This window comes from Pantherophis guttatus, chromosome 2 (genome assembly GCF_059756535.1).
Source record: "Pantherophis guttatus breed Tessera chromosome 2, ASM5975653v1, whole genome shotgun sequence".
Lineage (NCBI taxonomy): Eukaryota > Metazoa > Chordata > Lepidosauria > Squamata > Colubridae > Pantherophis > Pantherophis guttatus.
In genome coordinates, this window is record NC_142064.1 from 52,406,996 (window position 1) to 52,427,482 (window position 20,487).

General features: G+C 37.4%; 1 long non-coding RNA gene across 1 annotated transcript; it reads left to right on the plus strand.

The window, feature by feature from the left end:
* Positions 1–10,687: 10,687 nt before the first annotated feature.
* Positions 10,688–18,707, plus strand: LOC148115109 (uncharacterized). Its single transcript, XR_015732181.1, has 2 exons — positions 10,688–10,756; positions 17,112–18,707. It is a non-coding gene; the product is annotated as an uncharacterized LOC148115109 (long non-coding RNA).
* The last annotated feature ends 1,780 nt before the right edge of the window (positions 18,708–20,487 follow it).

Sequence of the window (20,487 nt, forward strand, 5' to 3'; positions counted from 1 at the left end):
TGGCACCCCGAGGAGGCCCTCTCTGTGGGAGCGCACGGGTCGATGGGAGATCGTCGGTGGCAGCAGGCGGTCTCGAAGATAGCTAGGCCCTATGCCATGGAGCGCTTTAAAGGTGATAACCAACACCTTGAAGCGCACCCGGAAGACCACTGGGAGCCAGTGCAGCTTGCGCAGGAGCGGTGTTACATGGGAGCGCCAGGCTGCTCCCGTCACTACCCGCGCTGCTGCATTCTGGACCAGTTGGAGCCTCCGGGTCATAAGCTTCCTTGTTTTTCTGTCCAAATTGTCTAACTCCATCTGGGTCCATTTATTATTATTATTATTATTATTATTATTATTATTATTATTATTATTATTGCTTTAATTTATATGCCGCCCTTCTCCGGAGACTCAGGGCGGCTTATAATGCGTTAAGCAATAGCCTTCATACTTTTGTATATTTATACAAAGTCAGCTTATTGCCCCCACAATCTGGGTCCTCATTTCACCTACCTTTGAAAGGATGGAAGGCTGAGTCAGCCTTGAGCCTGGTGAGATTTGAACTTGCAGTAATTGCAAGCAGCAGATGTTAATAACAGTGCTTTAGTCCACTGTACTACAGGCTCTTCCCTTTGAATTTCCTTTGAATTTTCACGATATGCTGGAATGTTTCTATATTAAAGCAATGTAATGGTGGGACTAGGACAGGGGTCTGCAACCTTAAAGACTCAAAGAGCCATTTGGACCCATTTCCCACAGAAAAGAAAACACCGGGAGCCACAAAACCCTTCCGATGCCTGATAGTTTCTTGAACAGCCACAAAACTAGCATATGTATTTGAATTAAATGTTCTCTTTTCTTCTAAAACTTTTCTTTTCTTGGATTTATCCATAGTTGGCCTACCGGGGATTGAAAAGCTCAATAAATTGTGTGCCGGCGGGTGTCACACATTGGCAGTTGGGATGCATATTTTGAGTGACAGGGAGCTGCAGTAGAGGGGTGAAAGAGCCACATGCGGCTCCAGAGCTGTAGGTTGCTGACCCTAGACTAGGACATAGGTTGATATCATAGTAACCGTAGATGACACAGTATTGGTCTTGGATTGAGGAGGCCCAACTTCATGTTTCCTCTAGAAGCTCAGTGGAAGAAGAATTCTGTGTATACGACATTGAACTCTGGAGCTCCTAGAGAGAAACAGAATGTATATTTATCAAATAATACATTGGATTGTGTGTGTATGTAAAAAATCAAACTCAAGATATGGTATATCCTCACAAGATTTCAGTGTTATGTCATAGTATCTGCAAGATCTTTAGTGCCCTATGACAAGATTGGGCTTGGTTCCTAACATCTCAAAAGCCTGTTAAGACTTGGAGCCGATATACTACCCATTTATTTTCCAGGTTCATATTTTTAAGTTTAGAATTTTATTTAAGCATGATTAAATCAAGAAAGCTTATGTGTTGAGTCCTTATGGGTATTCAAAGAGATTTCTCTTTCATTTTCCTCAATGATTCCCTTTTCTCATGTTTTCTGGAATATTTTTGGACCAGCATTATTCTATGTTGTACACGTAGTTGTTGGTAAGGAAGAAAAAATAAAATTAAAAAATTAAAAAATGAGATGTTGTGGTGCAATGATTAGAATGCAGTACTGCAGACTACTTCTGCTGACTGCCAACTGCCAGCAGTTTGGTAGTTTGATACTCACTGAATCAAGATTGACTCTGCATTCCATCCTTTCAAGGTCATTAAAATGAGAACCCAGATGCTGGGGACAATATGCTGACTTTGTAAACCGCTTACAGAGGTCAGTAAAACATTGTGAAATGGTATATAAGTGCAATTGCTATTGCTATTTGGGAGGGAGAACAAAGGAGGCAAGTGATTTTGGGATATTATAACTTCACAAGAAGGACCAAGTTATTTAACTTGCATAATGTGCAGGGTGCAATTATGTGCGTGTGATTTCATAATGACTTCTCTCCAAGACCCTATGTCCATGATGGCGAATCTATGGCATGCATGCAACAGGTGGCACGTGGAACCATATCGGTGGGCATGCAAGTGTTGCCCTAGCTCAGGTCCAGTGCGCATGCACGCGCTGGCCAGCTGATTATTGAGCCTTCCAGGCCCACTGGAAGTCGGGAAACAGGCTGTTTCTGGCCTCCAGAGGCCTCCAAGGGGGTAGGGAAGGCTGTTTTCGCCCTCCCCAGGCTCCTAGAAAGCCTCTAGAACCTGGGGAGGGTGAAAAACAGGCCTACCGGGCCCACCGTGCATACCAAAAGTGAAGGGAGTGCGGGGGGGGGTCGGATGCGCATGCATGGGGGGGCGGGGCGCAATGAATTATGGGTGTGGGCACGCATGCTCACGACTGCCCCATGTTCCCCCCACTTTTGGCACATGACGGCAAAAAGGTTAGCCATCGCTGCCCTATGTGAACACTATCAAAAAGCCCCACACCCTGCCAGTATTACTGAAATGTAACTTTCCTGCAGATAATCCATTCATTGCTATATTTTGCAGGGATAAAAGCTTTCACACTTACAACTATATATATATATATTGATTCCTGAATGTCAAATACCTATTCTTCAATTTCCTAGTTCTTCATGCTAAGAAGGCCCTTCTGTAAGCATCTGTAAGAGTAAGTGATTGCCTGAAGCAGGCAGGCATTAGCTGAGTAACAGGACATATTGACATGTTCACGCATTGAGCTCTCTTATTAGTGCCTGAATAGGGTTTTTTTTAACTACTATCCTTCATAAATTCTACCTTGCCATTCGGCATGACAAGACATATGATGTAATAAACTATGTCTATCATTTTTTTAAAAAAAACATACTTAGCTTTCTTCTGCTTAGTAAATCAAAATGCTATATTTCAAAGAGATTTAATATTCTATAATTCTTGATGTGGAGATTCTGGTTCCTTTTTCAACATGCTGTTATGTTAGCACAGGTGATAATCATTGTTATTGTAAATATAATGTAATAATGGATTTGGAGGGGGCTGAAGTCTCAAAAGAATTCAATCCCCCTTTTAGAATGCTAAATACACACATGAGGCACAGTTCTACACAATGAGTTACACAATCTTAGCAATGATCCTTAAGGTATACACAGACACAGGTACAGAAAAAAAGCACGCCTATTTTGTAACTCAAGATACAGCAAAAACAATATCATCCAATAGAGCTTCTAATTAATAATGTATATATTTGTGTGTATACACATGCATGTGCAAATGTGTGCCTAAATTCATATAATTTTGAATGTAAAATATTTTCTGGTGGAACATTCCCGATCTATGAAATCAGAATTACTCTCTGGAGTGCTTTCATAAACACTGATTTCCAAATATTTATTCTCAACACTTATTCCCAAAAGCAATTCAAAAAGAATTTGGGAAAAAAAGCAAAGAAATGCATCAGCGAAACCAAGCCCTGTTAAAACATTCTTTTTTCTAGATGAGAATTGGAAACTAGGAAAACAAAACATATTAGCAACTGTACTTTAAAAAATATTTAGAAATATATAATGTATTTTACAAAGAGTAAAAGAAGTAAAGTATATACATTATTACACAAATAAATATAGAAATTTTGATTTTGGATAATATAAGTTCATTAGCTTTTTTCCAGCATATTTCAAGTATCAAAAGTTCTTTGCATATGTTGAGTGGAGGCAGTTAAGCATCCGCTAAATATTGTCGGCTAAAACTTCATTAATCTCTGATTATTGCCCATGCTAGCTGGGCTTGTTGTAGAAAGTCAAAAAAAAAAAAAAGGCAATTTGGTGGTGAGAAAAGCTAGGTTTTACACATAGGCAAGAAACACCAATTATAAAAGTATAGACTAGCTGGTACCTGACTCAACAGCAGAAACTGTAAGAGGGGTCTAGGACCTAGTGGACAACTACTTAAGTACGGGGCCAGCAGTGTGCTGCGGTTGCCAAAAAATCCAACACAATGCTAGGCTGCTTCAATAGAGAAATAATATCAAGATTACATGAAGTATTAATAGTGCTATATACCAGTGGTGGGTTCCTCCCAGTTCAGCGATTGTGCGCAAAGCATGTGCATGAAGAGAACCGGTAGTAACACCGGTTGAACCCACCACTGCTGTATACAGCTTTGGTAAGGCCACACTTGGAATAACTGCATCCAGTTCTGAGCATAATGATATAAAAAAGATAAAGTGCAGAGAAGAGCAACAAAGATGATTAGGAGTCTAGAGGCTAAAACATATGATGAACAGTTGCAGGAACTGGGTATGTCTAATGAAGAGAAGGACTGGGAAGGTGACATGATAGCAGTCTTCCACTATTTAAGAGACTGTGACAAAGGAGAGGGTGGTCAACTTATTCTCCAAGGCAAATGGATGGGAACTTTATCAAGAAGAGATCCAACCTCAGTGAGAACAATTAACCAGTGGTACAGCTTGCCTTTAGAAGTTATGGATGCTGCATCACTGGGGGATTTTAAAAAGAGATTGGACAGCAATTTGTCCAGAATGGTATAAGGCTGTGATGGTGAACCTATGGCACGCATAGCCATATTGGTGGGCACGTGAGCTCAGCTCCGGCCCTCATGTGAGTGCCGGGCAGCTGATTTTTTGGCCTTTTGAGCCCCTGGAAGTAGGGAAACAGGCTGTTTCCTGCCTCCAGAGGGCCTTCAGGAGTGGGTGGGGAGGGGTGTTTTCGCCCTCCATAAGCTCCTAGAAAGGCTCTGGAGCCTGGAGAGAGAGAAAAACAGGCCTACCGGGCCCACCGTGCCATCATGTGCCAAGAGCGGGGGGGGGTGCATGTGCATGTGCGGGGGTGCGGCACATAGAATTATGGGTGTGAGCACGCATGCATGTGACCCCCTCCCCCCTTTTCCTGGCACACGATGGCAAAAAGTTTAGCCATCACTGGTATAGGGTTTCTTGTGTCAGCACTAGAGTAAATGCAGGTTGAAGTGCAGAGGTTGAACTAGAACAGGGGTGGGCAATTGTGGCTCTTTTACAACCTGTGGACTTCAACTCCCAGAATTCCTGAGACAGCCAAGCTGTCAACTCCAATTCTGGGAGCTGAAGTCCACAGGTTGTAAAAGAGCCACAACTGCCCACCCCTGAACTAGAAGATCTCCAAGGTCCCTTCCAACTGTATTATTCTGTTTTCTGAGTATAACCTACATTTATCTCAGTAAAGTTTTTCACAATCCTACAAAGTAGGACAGTGTTATAAAGTCTGTATATTGTAGATGGCAGATTGAGGGTGAACAAATAATAATTTGCTATCAAGAGCTGGTAGAAATCCATGTGATGCATCACTAAATTACATTTGGCCATTTTCTCTGTGAAATATGTTTGAATCAAGAAGAATGTTTTTTTTTAAAAAAAATATCTTTGACATGGTCCTGAATCCTTGCAGTCCTTTTACTATTTGAAGTTAACTATAATTTCTTCCTTTAATCTTTCTTTCAAGGGAAACAAATCATTTGAGAGAAAATAGCCCTTTTAACTACTTCTTAGATGCACTTATTCCTCCCTGATTTTGGTTTACTTCAAGTGCCTAATCTTGACAACTGTGAAGGTCAGTTATGATCTGGAAAATGTCAGTATATGTCCTATCCCACCACTGCTGTAGGTCAGCTCAGTGGTCTTATTAAGATTAATAGAACTGTTGCTCCACAAAGATAGCAAATAAAGTTGAAAGCAACAATTATTATTGTATAAAAAATGTTTTACATTGAATAAATAGTGCTTTCATTCTTTTCTCACCTTGATCAATGTAAAATTCTAGAAAACTAGAAAATTCTTCAAAGCAATATGGAGTATAACTTGAAGGGTTACAGTGAAGCCAGTCAAGATGACTTGGGATTCTTTTCTTTCTACATTTGAGAACATATAATGTTAGGGTGAAGGTTCGCTCTCTGAGCTTGTGAGTTGGTTTCTGAACATTTCGTTACCAGCAGGGAGATATTCACTTACCTTTGCTACTGGTTTGCAAATGGAAGCATGCGCATCTCCGCACATGCGGAGGATCTTCTGCGCATATGCAGAGCATCAAAAACGGGATGTGATGATGTCCAGGAGGTGGGTGGAGCCTCCCGCAGCCACCGCTACCAGTTCTCCCAAACCGATAGAACCAGCTGAATAGCACCACTGGTTACCAGGCTAGGTAACATTTTCAGCAGAGTTTAGGGGACTAAACTTCTAGATATCCCCTAAACTCTGCTAAAGATGTTACCTAGCCAAGTAATGAAATGTTCAGAAACCAACCCACAAGTTCAGAGGATGAACCTTCACCCTCATTTTACACCCGAGCTACAAATATTCGCCACCATTGCGAAACATATATTGTTTCGTCCATTGCATCAAAAACTATTATTTTTGAGGCCTAATTCCAGAAAATGGCCATATTGTAAGCCATCCACAAATTCTCAGAAACAATTTATTTTAGCATGGGTCTCTGTGTTGAATGCTATTCAGGGAAACTGCATATTTCCTCACAACTACATTAAAAGGCTATCCAGCAGTCCCTGACCTAGTAGAAAACCATACAGGCAAGTCATTTGCTATGCCTTTACTTACCGTGAAGAGGGCACATTAAGGACAGGGATTAGTTGATTTCTATGTCTTTACTTTTTTCTCCTTCAACTGAACATTTCTCACCACTTCTAATTTTCCTTCCACAGAGCTCTTCGGGGGGGGGGGGGGGTGTAATGTAACCATTTAAAAAGATATTTTGAGATTAATTATCTATATCCTCTCAGTTTCTGAGGCAGCTCAAGTCTTTGATAGGAGCCTAATTTGTTTCAAGTTGCTTTGCGTAAAACCAGCTTCATCTGCCTCATCTATGGATTTGAATATTTATGCATTTGAAGCAGACACATATCTTAAACACACAGCTGGAGAGTTGTGCTCAAAGAATAAAATTCAGTGCCAAAATAGAAGAAGGTTTTTAACACATAAAGAATTACATCTGTTGTGCTGGAATATTTGAACAAAGAGAAACAAGTTTCTCTCAGGATAGATACAGGATTCATATGCCGTTTTTGAATGTCTTAAAGTACAATGTGGTGGGTTGAACTTTTATTTTGATTTGATTTGCTTTGAAGAGTCCTATAGGATCTATACCTGTCATTTACCAGGTTATACATATCACCCTTCAAGCTTCCATCCCTTCACTCCAAATCTGTATAATTCACAGTAGTTTCCCCACAAGAGAAACTCTTTTTGCACATTAGCTGAGCTGCCAGGGAATAGAAGTGGAACTCAACAAATTTGCAGATACTAAAGTGGCAGGAATAGCGAACACCCCACAAGGGGTCTTCTTGATAGACTTGAACACTGAGCCCTATCTAACAAAATGAAATTCAATGTAGATAAAAGTAAGGTTTTACACTTAGGTAAGAAAAATCAACTGTATAGGTACAGAGCAGATAAAACTTGGCTTAATACCAGTAACTGAGAGGGATCTTGGAGTCCTAGTGGACAATGACTTAAATATGAGCCAACAGTGTGTGGCAACAGCCAAAAAAAGCCAATGCAATCCTAGGCTGCATTAATAGAGGGATAGAATCAACATCATGTGAGCCAAGACCCAGTGGCCTAGAGGTGGAGCTCTTGCCTCACAATCAGGAAGTTGTGAGTTCAATCCTAGGCAGAGGCAGAAATAGGGTCTCCTGCTTGGGGAGGGGCTTGGACTCGATGACCTACAAGGTCCCTTCCAACTCTGTTAATCTGTTAAATCTGTTAAAAGTTCTAGTATTGCTTTACAAAGCCTTAGTAAGACCCCACTTGGAATACTGCATCCACAATATAAAAAAAGATGTTGAGACTCTGGAAGGAGAAAATAGCAACAAATACCTATTCTTCAATCGCCCCATCCCCAGAGACTTTCTGCCCCATCGCCAGAGGTTTCAAAAAGAGACTGGACAACCATTTGTCTGAAATGGTATAGAGTCTCCTGCTTAATCAGGGGGTTGGATAATAACTCTATTATTCTATGTTCTACGATATGTTCCAGTGGTGAAATCCTACTGGTTCCACCAGTTCGGGTGAACTGGTAGTGATAAAAGCTACCGGTTCAGCAAACTGGTAGTAAAAAAAAGCTACTGGTTAGTCTGAACTGGTATTTCCAACCATCAGTTCTGCCATGTGATTTATATTCTAAATCTAAATAGCGTGGCACAGCTGTTTCCCTCCCTCGCTGTTCTACTTACTTTAGAAAGCATCCTTTTTCAGTGCAAAGGACACATTTGGTGCGCCCTGTGTATGTGTGTGTGCTCAGCATGCATTTGGTGCACACTATGCATGTGTGTTTGGCATGCACTACGCATGCACATGAGCAGCACATGTTTGGCACGCACTGTGCATGTGCGGGCAGTGAACCGGTGGCAATCCGCAGAGGATTTCACCACTGATATGTTCTAAATGCCAACTAACAATTAGGATTCATTTGTTTATCCCAAATTTCCTCCCATTTTGTGATAGTTAGAGGAAGAATAATCCCAGTAGGGCAAAGGGTCTTTCTTTTCTTCTTCATCCTGCTTCCTTATTAGTAGTCATTTTCTCTCACTTAAACTTGTATTTTTTGCTCCATTTATTTTCTTATGCTGCCTTTTTGTAGGATAGTTTTCTTCTCTTTTGCTCCTTAGGCTAAATTTCTTCTGTTCCTCTCCTTTTTCTTTATCCCATGGGTGTACATATTACACAGTTCGGTATATTTTTCCCAAGTTTCTCTGTCCTTTGAACCAGCCCTGTCCCATGTTGGAAATTCATAGTTTTGATTTTTTACTGACTCCAGGTTCTCTATCTTTAAGCTTCCTATCTCCCCCTTAATCTGTCCCACTGTTTATCTTGCCATCTCCAAGGGTCCCATTTTCCACATCCAGTAATTTAGTTTAATGTAATTTAAGCTTCCCTGGCTTGCATCAGTTTTATTATAACCAAATGGATTACATATCAATCTCAATACATTACTTTTAGAATTCCTATAAAGGCTCTGGACTTTGTACAGGTTTACACACCATGTTTAACTCTTGATTCCTTACCTTGGTATATATTTATATAAAGCTAGTATAGTATAGTATAGTATAGTATAGTATAGTATAGTATAGTATAGTATAGTATAGTATAGTATAGTATAGTATTGTATAGTATAGTATAGTATAGTATAGTATAGTATAGTATAGTATAGTATAGTATAGTATTTAAGAATGTTGAAGTAGAAGTAGGTAGACTCCAATTCAAAGTCATCCATGGCCATGGAAACTCACTGGGTAAAGTAGGTTACATTAGCAAGTTGCTGTTGCCGAAAATAAATGAAAAAAGATCCCCTCCCCCCAATAAGCTGCCTTGACTTCTTGTAAAAAGAGCAAAGGATAAATTTAGTAAATAAACAAAATGTGTTTAATTTTGCACATTTAATTTAATCATCGTTCCCACCACCATCTCCTTCCACTTATGACTGTATGATTGTAACTTTGTTGCTTGTATCCTTATGATTTATATTGATATTGTTTCCTGATTGCTTATTTGTATCCTATGACTATCATTAAGAGTTGTACTTTATGATTCTTGATGAACGTATCTTTTCTTTTATGTACACTGAGAGCATATGCACCAAGAGAAATTCCTTGTGTGTCCAATCACACTTGGCCAATAAAAAATTCTATTCTATTCTATTCTATTCTATTCTATTCTATTCTATTCTATTCTATTCTATTCTATTCTATTCTATTCTATTCTATTCTATTCTATTCTATTCTCAATATTTTAAAATAAATTTAATGATGATTTTTCTTAGGAAATTGAAGGAATTAGGTTGAAAAATTGTAAAAGCTTTCCTCATGTATCAATATCTATGATCTGGATCATGCATAATTCAGGAATGTGATAATGAAAATTGTATTATTTAGCTGACCATGCAGGCTGTTAATTTAGTTGTTTTCTTCATGCCAACATGTCAATTACTTCTTTTTCATCTACAAGAAGTTTGTTTGATTATGTATTTCATTAGTAATAGTTCATACTTCTATTATGATCAGTAAAATAGATAAATACAATTTATTAAAAGGATTAGAATAAAAGAAAATAAATAATTACAAGCAATAAAATATTAAAGGAAACTTGAAACTTGAAAAGCTAATTACCTGGGTTACTAAGATGATGAATCAATTTGTAAAATATAGAGGTGATAAAATACTTAAATTCTTTTAAACTACTTAACTAATATCCTTTGGGAGATACGTATTAATGAATGAGTATTAATTTATTTACTATACTGACTATTACTTACCATTGTAAAACTATAAAGTTTTAAAACTATAAAGTTTTAGAATTTTATCTGAGGGTCATAAAATTTTAAATGGAGAAAAATTATATTATCTAGCAATGAACAGCAATGACAGTCAAGCAGGATTTAACTCCACTGGTGGAGGTCATTGCTAGTCAATCTTCTAATCCTTTGCAGGATTGAAAGTGACAAATGTATGCTACACTGCTCCCGTTTTCCATCTCAATTATTTGCCATGAATTGGAGGATGAATATCAATAGCAGATATCCTGCTTTAGTAATGTTAGCTTTATTTAGAAATCTGGCCTTCCAGAGTTCCTGCAATTCTTTAGAAACTCATTGCTGTGCTTGTGCTAAGTGTAAATCAGCTCACACAACTTGTATTTTTCTCCTCCTGATCTCTTTTTATCTCTTTCTCTCCAGAGGGAAAAAGCCAACCTGAAAACAGGCTTTATTACCAGAAAACCCCAATGGGAAAGGAAAACTGAGAAGGTACTTCACATGTTTGAAATATGCTGCCTTATATTACCTCATTCTGATTTTGAATGATTCACCTATAGAAAGCAAGTTTCAGGCAATATAGCTGAGCTCTTCAGGGAGGTGTTTTATTATTTATTTTTACAATACAAGCTTTTTAGAAGATCAAAGAAAGTTAGGAAAAAACCATTGCAAATGACATCAGGTGCATCCATTGATGAATCAAGATGGAGAAAATGGGAAATGTGGGACCTCAGCCACTATTTTACATGGGAAGTACATCTTTTTGGTATAAAGAGAACTGGGATTTGGAGATTGTCACAGACAACTTGCTTCATCTCCTTCTCTCTCTCCCCTCCCCTCCCAGTTTTATTTCTCATGGATGTTATGTGAGAGAAGGAGAATCATTCTTTTTGTGCCAAGACTTTTTCTTGGAACAATCAGTCTGTGGTATTGGATCTGCAGGTCTTCTGCTGCTGGTAGTTATCACTTAAGGAGCACCATCCTACCACAGCTTCTGGTATAGAGAGATCCCTTATTCCGCTTCATTGCTTATTCAGTAGTCACTGAGAATAGTGGTTGGAAGTATGGTCAACCCATTGAAAGCAGTGTTCCAATATCTCAGGGGCTGCCATTAAGAAGAGGGAGTCAAGCTATTCTCCAAAGTACCTGACAGCAGGACAAGAAGGGTGGAAACTAATCAAGGAGAGAAGCAACTTAGAACTAAGGAGAAATTCCTGACAGTTAGAACAATTAATCGGTGAAACAACTTGCCTCCAGAAGTTGTGAATGCTCCAATACTGGAAGTTTTTAAGATGTTGGATAACCATTTGTCTGAAGTGGTGTGGGGTTTCCTGCCTAAGCAGGGGGTTGGACTAGAAGACCTTCAAGGTCCCTTCCAACTCTGTTATTCTATTCTATTCATTTCTGACATTGACTTTTTTTTTAATGGGGGGGCAGGACCATCACCAGAAGACAGAGCCCTTAGTAGGCGGATTGCACTATTTAATTGCAGCTTCTCTCCTTAGTGATTCTTTTCTGCTTCCTTTTTTTGTATAGGCTTTCATTGTGCTGGCAACTTGGCTTTTCTCATTGTGCTTCTGATGGTGTCTTCAGAAATCAGAAGCAAGCAGATTGTAGCAACCTTGTACTGTTTGTTAAACAATATGAAGCATCTCAATGTTAAAGAGACTCATTTTGAAACTTGCTAAAACTGCTGGTTGTTAGCATTGCACATATTTTGAAACGAAGTTGTTCAGCTGAGCTGAAATTTACTAAATTTGAACACTTAGCCATCTGGAGCATTAGATGCTTAATTACCACAGAAAGAATTGTGAATTAACAATTTGAGACAGCTTCCAGTTTCGAGTGAAGATTTTGATGAGGTTTGAGCCTTTTATTCTGCACAAAAGGAGATATGCAAGTAGGTCACGTCATGCCTGTAACTAAGGCTTTCTTTCAGATGCTTTTTCTCCCCCACAAAACCTTATCTTTGTCAAAAGGCTTTATGCAGAAACAGTTTTTTTTTAAAAAAAACCCCTATCTTTCAGAATAAAGCAGTGAAAATGACAATTATATAGAAATGGTTTTAGAGAAACGAAAGACCTGGTAGAGTATTTTATTACTCCCTCTCCCTTCCTTTTCTCCTTTTCACCTTTTTTGGGCTTTCACTGTTAACCATTTGTCTTCCTGGTGCATGATTTGCTCCTTGCGACAATGCACACTTGAATATACTGCATATACTGAACGAAACAAGAAAACCTTTGTCCCTCATGCCCAAGTGAAGTTAAAGGAGAATACCCTACATTGCTTTGCCAAGAGGCCTTCAGTCTACATTCCTAAACTAAAAGGACAACTAGGCCTTCGAGGCATTTAATTGTGGCTTTTCAAAGAGAGGGTGCACTGAGGTGTAAGAACCAGGCATTGGATTTTCCTGCTCTACGAAGGTAAATTTGCAGTCAGTTGCATTCCACTGTTTTGGTGCAAGTTTCTTTCTTTCATTCCTCCTTCCCTGGTGGTGCTACACTGGAGGATAGAACTTACTAAATGCTTGCAATGGGTATTTTAAGTACTCTTTGAATGGCAGGATGTTCTTTTAAAAACAGGTTTTCCCCCCCCCCCCTCTAGACCTAGCCTGTGGGTATATCTGTAGGTATGTCAAAGCAATTTCAAGCATTTCTTTCCTTTTGTTTTCTTCCCAAACTGGTATTCATGATGGAGCACAAGAAATGCAACTATAACCCCTACACAGAGTGTATTCAGAGTGGATTCCATATGTATTTACTGTGAAAAGTTGCTTCTTCCATTTCTTATCCCATGAGAACTGGCATGGTGGTCATTTCCAATCAGTTCTAAGTATATGTTGGCTTCTATCTCCTACAGAGCAGTTAGCATTTGATTGATCTTCATCCCATATGAGATTTTGTGTATCATGCAGCTCTAGGAAATGATTTTCTCCATATCTGCCATCATTTCATTCTGATTGTTTACACCAGTTCAGGGAAACAGTCCTAATCTGCTCTGCCAATATTCGTGGACTGATTTAAAATGGCAGACCGACAGCAACTTGAAGATGCTATTTACCTTATATATAATATATTGTACTAATGTACTTTGTTCAAACATACCAATCATAATTGCACTTAACTATCTCTTGTCCATTTCCTAAGAAGAAGGTTGATATATGCCTCTGTGTATTGAGGATGGCGATTAGGTGGCAAAGTAATAAGGCCAGTTTGGACACCACACTGAGTAGCCCAGGTTATCATTTAACCCCTAACCCGACAGTCACAGAAAATATCATGTCACATCAAAACTAAGGAGGAACATCAGTAATCTGCAATGGAAAAAAACTTCCAAACTTGTATTTTCCTTGGTGGAAGACTATATGGAACGAATCTATCAATTTTTAAGTTAAGAAAATTTAATTGTTAATCTTCAGTTTGATTTGTTCAACCAGATGCAAGTTTGTTATATTTGCATGTGTAACAATTAAGTATTAAGCAGATGCTTTCTTTTATTTTGAAGGAATGGACAGTAGAGATAGTGGCTTATCTTATTTCAAATTGTTTAGTCTCCACTTTTTCCACTTTTTAAAGCTTTCTATCTGTTGTGGCTATTTATATTTTTTATTTTTGCAATAAACAATGTCTAGTTATTTTTAAAAAGTAAGGAATTATTATATGTTAGTGACAGGATGCAAGAGTACATATACCCAAGATCACACAGAAAAGGTATATTTTAAAATTCTAAGTATGACAGTAGACATTATTATTCTTGCTGCTTCTCTTTAAATAAACAACTGTATTTCTGAATAATTTATACCTTTTTGTAAATATACTTTTTACCAAGCTTCATGAAATTTGTATTAATATACTTTTCTCAAAACAAATCATAAATATCATAAATACTTACCCCACCATTTACTTATATTCTATTTTATCTTTGAAATGGAAAAAAATATGCATTTGTCATTATTTGCTTGATCACAATGACTTGCAAATATATATGCTAAGCAATATATTTTTTAAAAAATGTATAAAATTGGGATATTATCAGTGCTGTAATGCTGATGTAATCAGGGTTAGAATAAAATGAAATTTTGTGCATATGGTAAATAGCAGGATTGATTGCCTATACAGTGCTTAATGAGATTTTCGAAAGCCCCAAGATATTTTTCCAGAAAATCATTTGGTAATAGTGGTGAAAATGATCAGTGCTTTGGCCATCCCAATTTTAGACCAAATTCTGTATGAATTTGTTAAGCTATTACCTTTGAAAAAATGAACTCTTTTATAAGCATTTGCTGTTGTACTACCTCAGCCATCTAAAATTATCGGCTCAGATAAACAATCTACTGACTGAATTCAACTCATCAAGGGACATGGTACCAACCTTGATGGAAATAAGAACAAAAGAAGGTTGAGTAAATTAGTTCTTAATGCCAGGATAAATTAGCTTTATACTGCAAATCTAAGTGCATTCACAATGGCCTTTTAATTCTAAAAAAGGAATAGGGAGTCACATCAAACCTCCCTTTGATTTTTCAATAAAAATAAGACACTTTCTGGCATCAGGGTATCATTCCTATAACTGTGACCTCTGCAATTCTGTGTTTCATATGCATTAAGCCCTTAGCATTTTAAATCAGGGCTCGTGCAAGCCAAATCATAGAGGAAAAGCCCTATTTATTTTCCAGTCTAATGTGAGAGATTTTTTTTAAAAAAAGAGCAGGAAAAAGTAGAATTTATGCATTAACATTTTAATATTTATTGTTCCCTGTGGTTTTTCATATTTGTGACCACCGCTGCTGCTAAGCTGTTTCCTCGGTGTCATTCACTGGATGCTGCCCAATAGAGAGAATGGAAATTACTGTAGCAGCAGGATAGATTTAGTTGCAATAGGATTACCAGATTTTCTGTAGCACATCTAGGAGGCTGGTTGTTCCATTCAGATGGGATGGAAGAGAGGAATGATATGCTTAAGAGAAAATTGCTCCTGTTTAGCTCTTTCCTCACCCACATCCCTGTCTTCTTTTTGTGTCTCTGCAGGACACAGACTCCTTGCTTATAAACCCTTCCCCCCCCCACCTCAGTTTTATTTTTGCAGCACCCAGCTGTCTTGATTCTAGTGTTGACAGACACCCAGTTTGAAATTGGAGATTGTTCTAAGCATGGAGTTTATCCTTCATTCTATAATTGGAAAACAGCCCAAATAAATCACTCTGCTGATTTTTTTTTCTTATGTTCTAAGCTCTCTGGGTGTATTCTGAAAGCTTCCAACAATCTCTTAGCTTATTTTAAAATGGAAATAGGTTATGAAAAAAAATATACTATGCAAAAAAAACACAACCACCTATTCAGGTTGAGATTATGCTAATGACCAGAATAACCACTACAAAACTGGAAGAGGAGCAGAGAGAATGGGGAAGCACACTTAATTTGCACATTGGGATGCTTTTTTTGCTTAGTATGGTTAGCTTCCTATACAGTATTTTTTTTCTGCACAATACTTTTTCATTTTTCCATTTCTACATGACCACGGAAATGTCTTTGGACAATGCTGGCTCCCTCAGCTAAGAAACGGAGATAAGCACAGTGTCAGACATGACTGAACAGGGCAATTTTTACCTTTAACTCTACGTAAAAGGGATATAGGTATCCTTAACTTAAACATGAGTCTGCAGTACAGTGTAAGATAGTGGCTAAAAAGAAAAATACTATCTAGGGATACTAATTGTTCCACTCTACAGATCCACTCAGACCATATTCAGATCTTGGCCTTCCCTAAGGGCTTGAAGACCTGGGTCTGCCAGTTGTCTTGGAGCCCCAAAGGTGGAGTATCACACTGGAGGAAGTTGATGGACCAATAGCAGATCCCAGCTCACCCACTATACATTTTGTTCCTTCCCTTCTTTTTGTCACATTTGTAATTTATTCTGATTGTTTGTGTGTTTTTGTATGAGTGTGTGCACACATGGTATTATTGCTTTTAATGTTGTAAGCCATTGTGATGAGATGGGTGGCAAACAAATTTAATTGATTGAATGAATGAATGAATGAATGAATGAATGAATGAATGAATGTTTAAATTACTGTCCAGTTCTGGGTGTCACAGTAAAATCTTGTTAAATTGGAGTGAGCTCAGAGAAGAGCTGCCCATATTATGAGTAATTTGGAAACCAAGCCCTACAAAAAATACTTAAAGGATCTGGAAATGTTTAACCTACAGAAAAGATACCTGAGTTGATATATGCAAGCAATCTTCAAATATTGAGTACATGTTGGCTTAGCAGTTAAGACGATAGGCTTGTCAGCTGGAAAACTGACAGCCCGGGTTTGAGACCTGAGCATCATGTAATGGGGTGTGTGCCTTCTTGGTCTAGTTCTTGCCCACCCAGCAGTTTGAAAGCATGCAAATGCAAGTAGATAAATAGGTACCACCTTGGTGGGGTGGAAACAGCACTCCACAACATCATGCTGGCCATATGACCCAGGAAACATTTTCAGACAGGGCTGGCTCATGGCCTTGAAATGGACATGAGCTCCACCCATTATAGTAGAACCGAGTCGTAGAGTAAACTAGTAGAGTAAAATCTGTAGGGACTCCTTTCTTTCAAATATATAAAGAGAGAATAGACAGGGTCAGAACCAGTGGATTAAAACTGTCAAAAATGTTTTAGTGGATCCTGTAGTAAGCCTGTGATTGGATTATATGACCACTAAAGAATGTTCTAACTCAGTGATTCTATTATTCTGATTTGGCATTTAAATTGAAAAAGAATGGACAAATGGATGTGAGCAATTTAAAAAAAAAATACAAGATACATAACTCAAGACTTCATTGATCTCTCTCTCTCTCTCTTTTCCAGACCAGAAACTTTTATCATGAATGCTGTGCTGGCATGTTCACCTTCACCCATATCATCCCAGACTTGGCCACCCCTGGAATAATGCAAATTCCTCTTTTAGAGTGCAAAGATTGGTTCCCGATTTCCTCATTTCATATCTCCCCAATTCACTTGCCTTTAGTTTTATTTTCTTGTCTTTAGTTGTTTCACCTTCTTAATAGCTGTTCTTTAAAGCCATCTCTAGATGATGGCCTCAAGCAGCTACTCAATTATTTAGAAGGCCAATGAAAAGTAATATATCCCAAATAGGATGTTCCATGAATTAACCTTGTTGTGTGGAAGGTACTTTTTACATTCATTGATAACTTAATATGCTTTTCCAAAGTCAATTGTTTCTTGTATTTGGACTTGGAAAATTGGCTTGATATAATTATAGCATTCATAAGAGGCTGTATTTGCAATTCACTTCATGAAAAGTTTTCATATGAAATTTTCTTTTTATTATGTGTCACTTTTATGTGTTGATAGACTTTTTCTGGCTTTGGTGGGCACTGCTATTTTCTTGAAAAACCCAAGAGCATAAGATTAGTTATGGTTCCAATGCATTGGATGAGCCTGTATAATATGTTTCAAATAAGTTTGGTATACTTTAATTTTCTTCAGTTGCAGGTAATTATTTTATCGATAGCCTTCTTTCTGCAGAAATCACAAATCCATTATTTCATTTTCTATCTGCAAATATGTTATATGGCTCAGGTTAATCAGTCCTAAACTACAAATTCAGTAGATGAAATTCAGATAAAGGCATTATTTTCTAATGGTAACCCTTTGTCTCTTTGACAGATGACTTATTAAAAGGTTCATAAAGGTGAACACTTCACATTTCTACCCTTCATTTTTTTCTATTAACAAAATGTCAATTGTTCTTTGAACTGTTCCATCTATGTTAATCTAAGATAGCCTACCTACCTGAGCACAGCATCTGAATATGGAGCTGAATCTTCCTCTTTGGTACAAGTATGTGCAAGTACAAGGAATTCCAGACCAGAATTCCAGATCTGAGAAAAGTACCTGAATGAACATCTTTCAAAAGCATAAAGTTGCAGATCTGTAAGAATAATTTTTGTATGGTTTTCCTTTTATCTCCCAGCAATTTTTATACTTGAGCTTATAAATTATAAATTGAGATAATTTTCACAATCCCAATTAGCTTTTACAAACTCTATGATGCCTTTAAAAATAATATAATTTTTACCATAGTTTCAGTCAGGAAATATGATTATCCTTAGTTACTGAGGTTTTCAGAGTCCATCTTTTTTCAATTTTTCAGTTTGTACTTATTGTAACATTAGCATACCACACTTGTCCAGGATTTAGATCTTGGAAACACTTCGTTCAGTAACAAGTCAACACAGTTTAGAGAACTATCATTATTATTGTATTTTTTTTTTAAATTTTGCTATATGACAGACAATAAGAAATGTAGGTTGTCTCAGTCTATTGCATATTAAAGCCATTATGATGCTTTCCCCTTGCTTTATAAGCCACAATTCAAATTTGATTCTGACAATGTTTCAAAGTATCTTCCTAAATTTTAATAAATACTTCAGCTCTGTAGTAACTGTGTCTGCATGTGTGTGCCTGCAACCTTGAAATAGAACAAAATCTTTCCGTATTTTTAATTACTTCCTGAAACGATTAAGATAGACAGAACTTAATATCCATACAGGTGACACACAGATCCCAGAACTCTCAGTCATTCAATTCTCAAGCCTACAAAAACTTCCCACTTGTACAGTTTACAACAAAGAGATGCTGTCTGGAGTTCATATGGGTTATCCCCCTATCTCCCTTTGATTCAGGAGATTACACCACCCCAAATCCACTTTCCATCTAGTTTCAGTTTCTCTCTGCTCCTTTGGAAACATCAGCCTATTATAATTCCTCAGTATTAAGTCCCATAGACAAGGATTCTCATCTAAAATAAGCTCATTATCATTAACCCCTACACTATAGTGAACTCAAACTCTAGCTGACTATTCATTAAAAGCTTTGCTATTATTACTGTTAAATTTTAGTATAACTGAAAAAGAAGCAAAGTAAATATACTGTAGCATAACTGATTTACATTCACTTAGATATGCAATATTCTTTGTTTTGTTGGAAGCGTATACCCATCTTGCTTTACCACACATAAACACATAAAGTTTAACTATAAGTGGCTGCAAACAAAATTCTAGGTTTTTGCTAGAGGGTACCAAAGAAGTTGCTTTATTGTTGATGAAATGAAATTTCTTCCAATTATATTATTCTTTGTTCTATAAAGTTCCCACTTCTTAAAAAGGTTTCAAGTTGGTCAAACTTTGTTAAACAAAACTTCACATGAAATAATAAAACAAATCTTGAAGATTATATTCCAAGTTCTTCTAAATTAGCTTCTCAGCTCAAAAATTCACCACACTACATTTTAAAATAGTTTTTAAGATAGTTGTTTAAAAGGTTTATACACACTGTATTTTACAAAACAAAATGCATTTTAAAAATTGGAAATAAATTACAGAAATCAATATTTTTGTATGTTTTATACAGTTTTATTAAATATTGGCAATAGAATTATGGAAAAGATGTATAAATGGCAGCATCAAAATATATTGTACAAATTGTCCATAATGCTTTATGGAATGGATTTTTTTTTCTTCTTGGCCAAAATATAATTTCCTTTACCATATATAATACATTCTGATTATTGATGATATGGAGAAGCAATACTAGTAAAAAAAGAATAATCTTTTGGTCTTCAAATGAGCTTTGTTCTGTGTTTTGATGTATTTCTTCATGTTTCAAGTAACATTATTCTAACCATCATCTCCACTCATCTCATGTTTAAAGCTTTCTTTAAAATTGTTCTAGTTCTTCTCAAAAGGAACTTGACTTGCCTGGCATAACCCCTTACATTTTTAGCATATATTTTGCCCCTTCTGGTTCAATGGAAGGAAGATCCCTGATTTTACTGAAAGAAAACTTCCAGATAAATAAAACGGATAACAATGTGAGTCTTCAAACAACAAAGTTTTAAGAAAACTTCAATTAACAAAGGTTAGGATTCATAGTTCCAATGGCACATGTTTAAGAGATTTAATATGTGTTGCCATCCACAAAAATAGGCTGCTTGATTTCCCCAGCTTCTGTGATAATCTCCTCAGTGTTTCCTCAGCAGTGGAAGGAAGCTGTGGAAGAAACAGGTGGGGTTCTTATTCCAGCTGATGAACACCCTGCTTTTCACTTCTGCCCAGTCAGCTGTGGTGAATAGTCTAAGGATTGACAGTGGCTGTTAGAGAAGGAAGGAGCAGCTGAGATAACACTCAGTCTATTTACAAGAAACTAATTGCATGAAAGG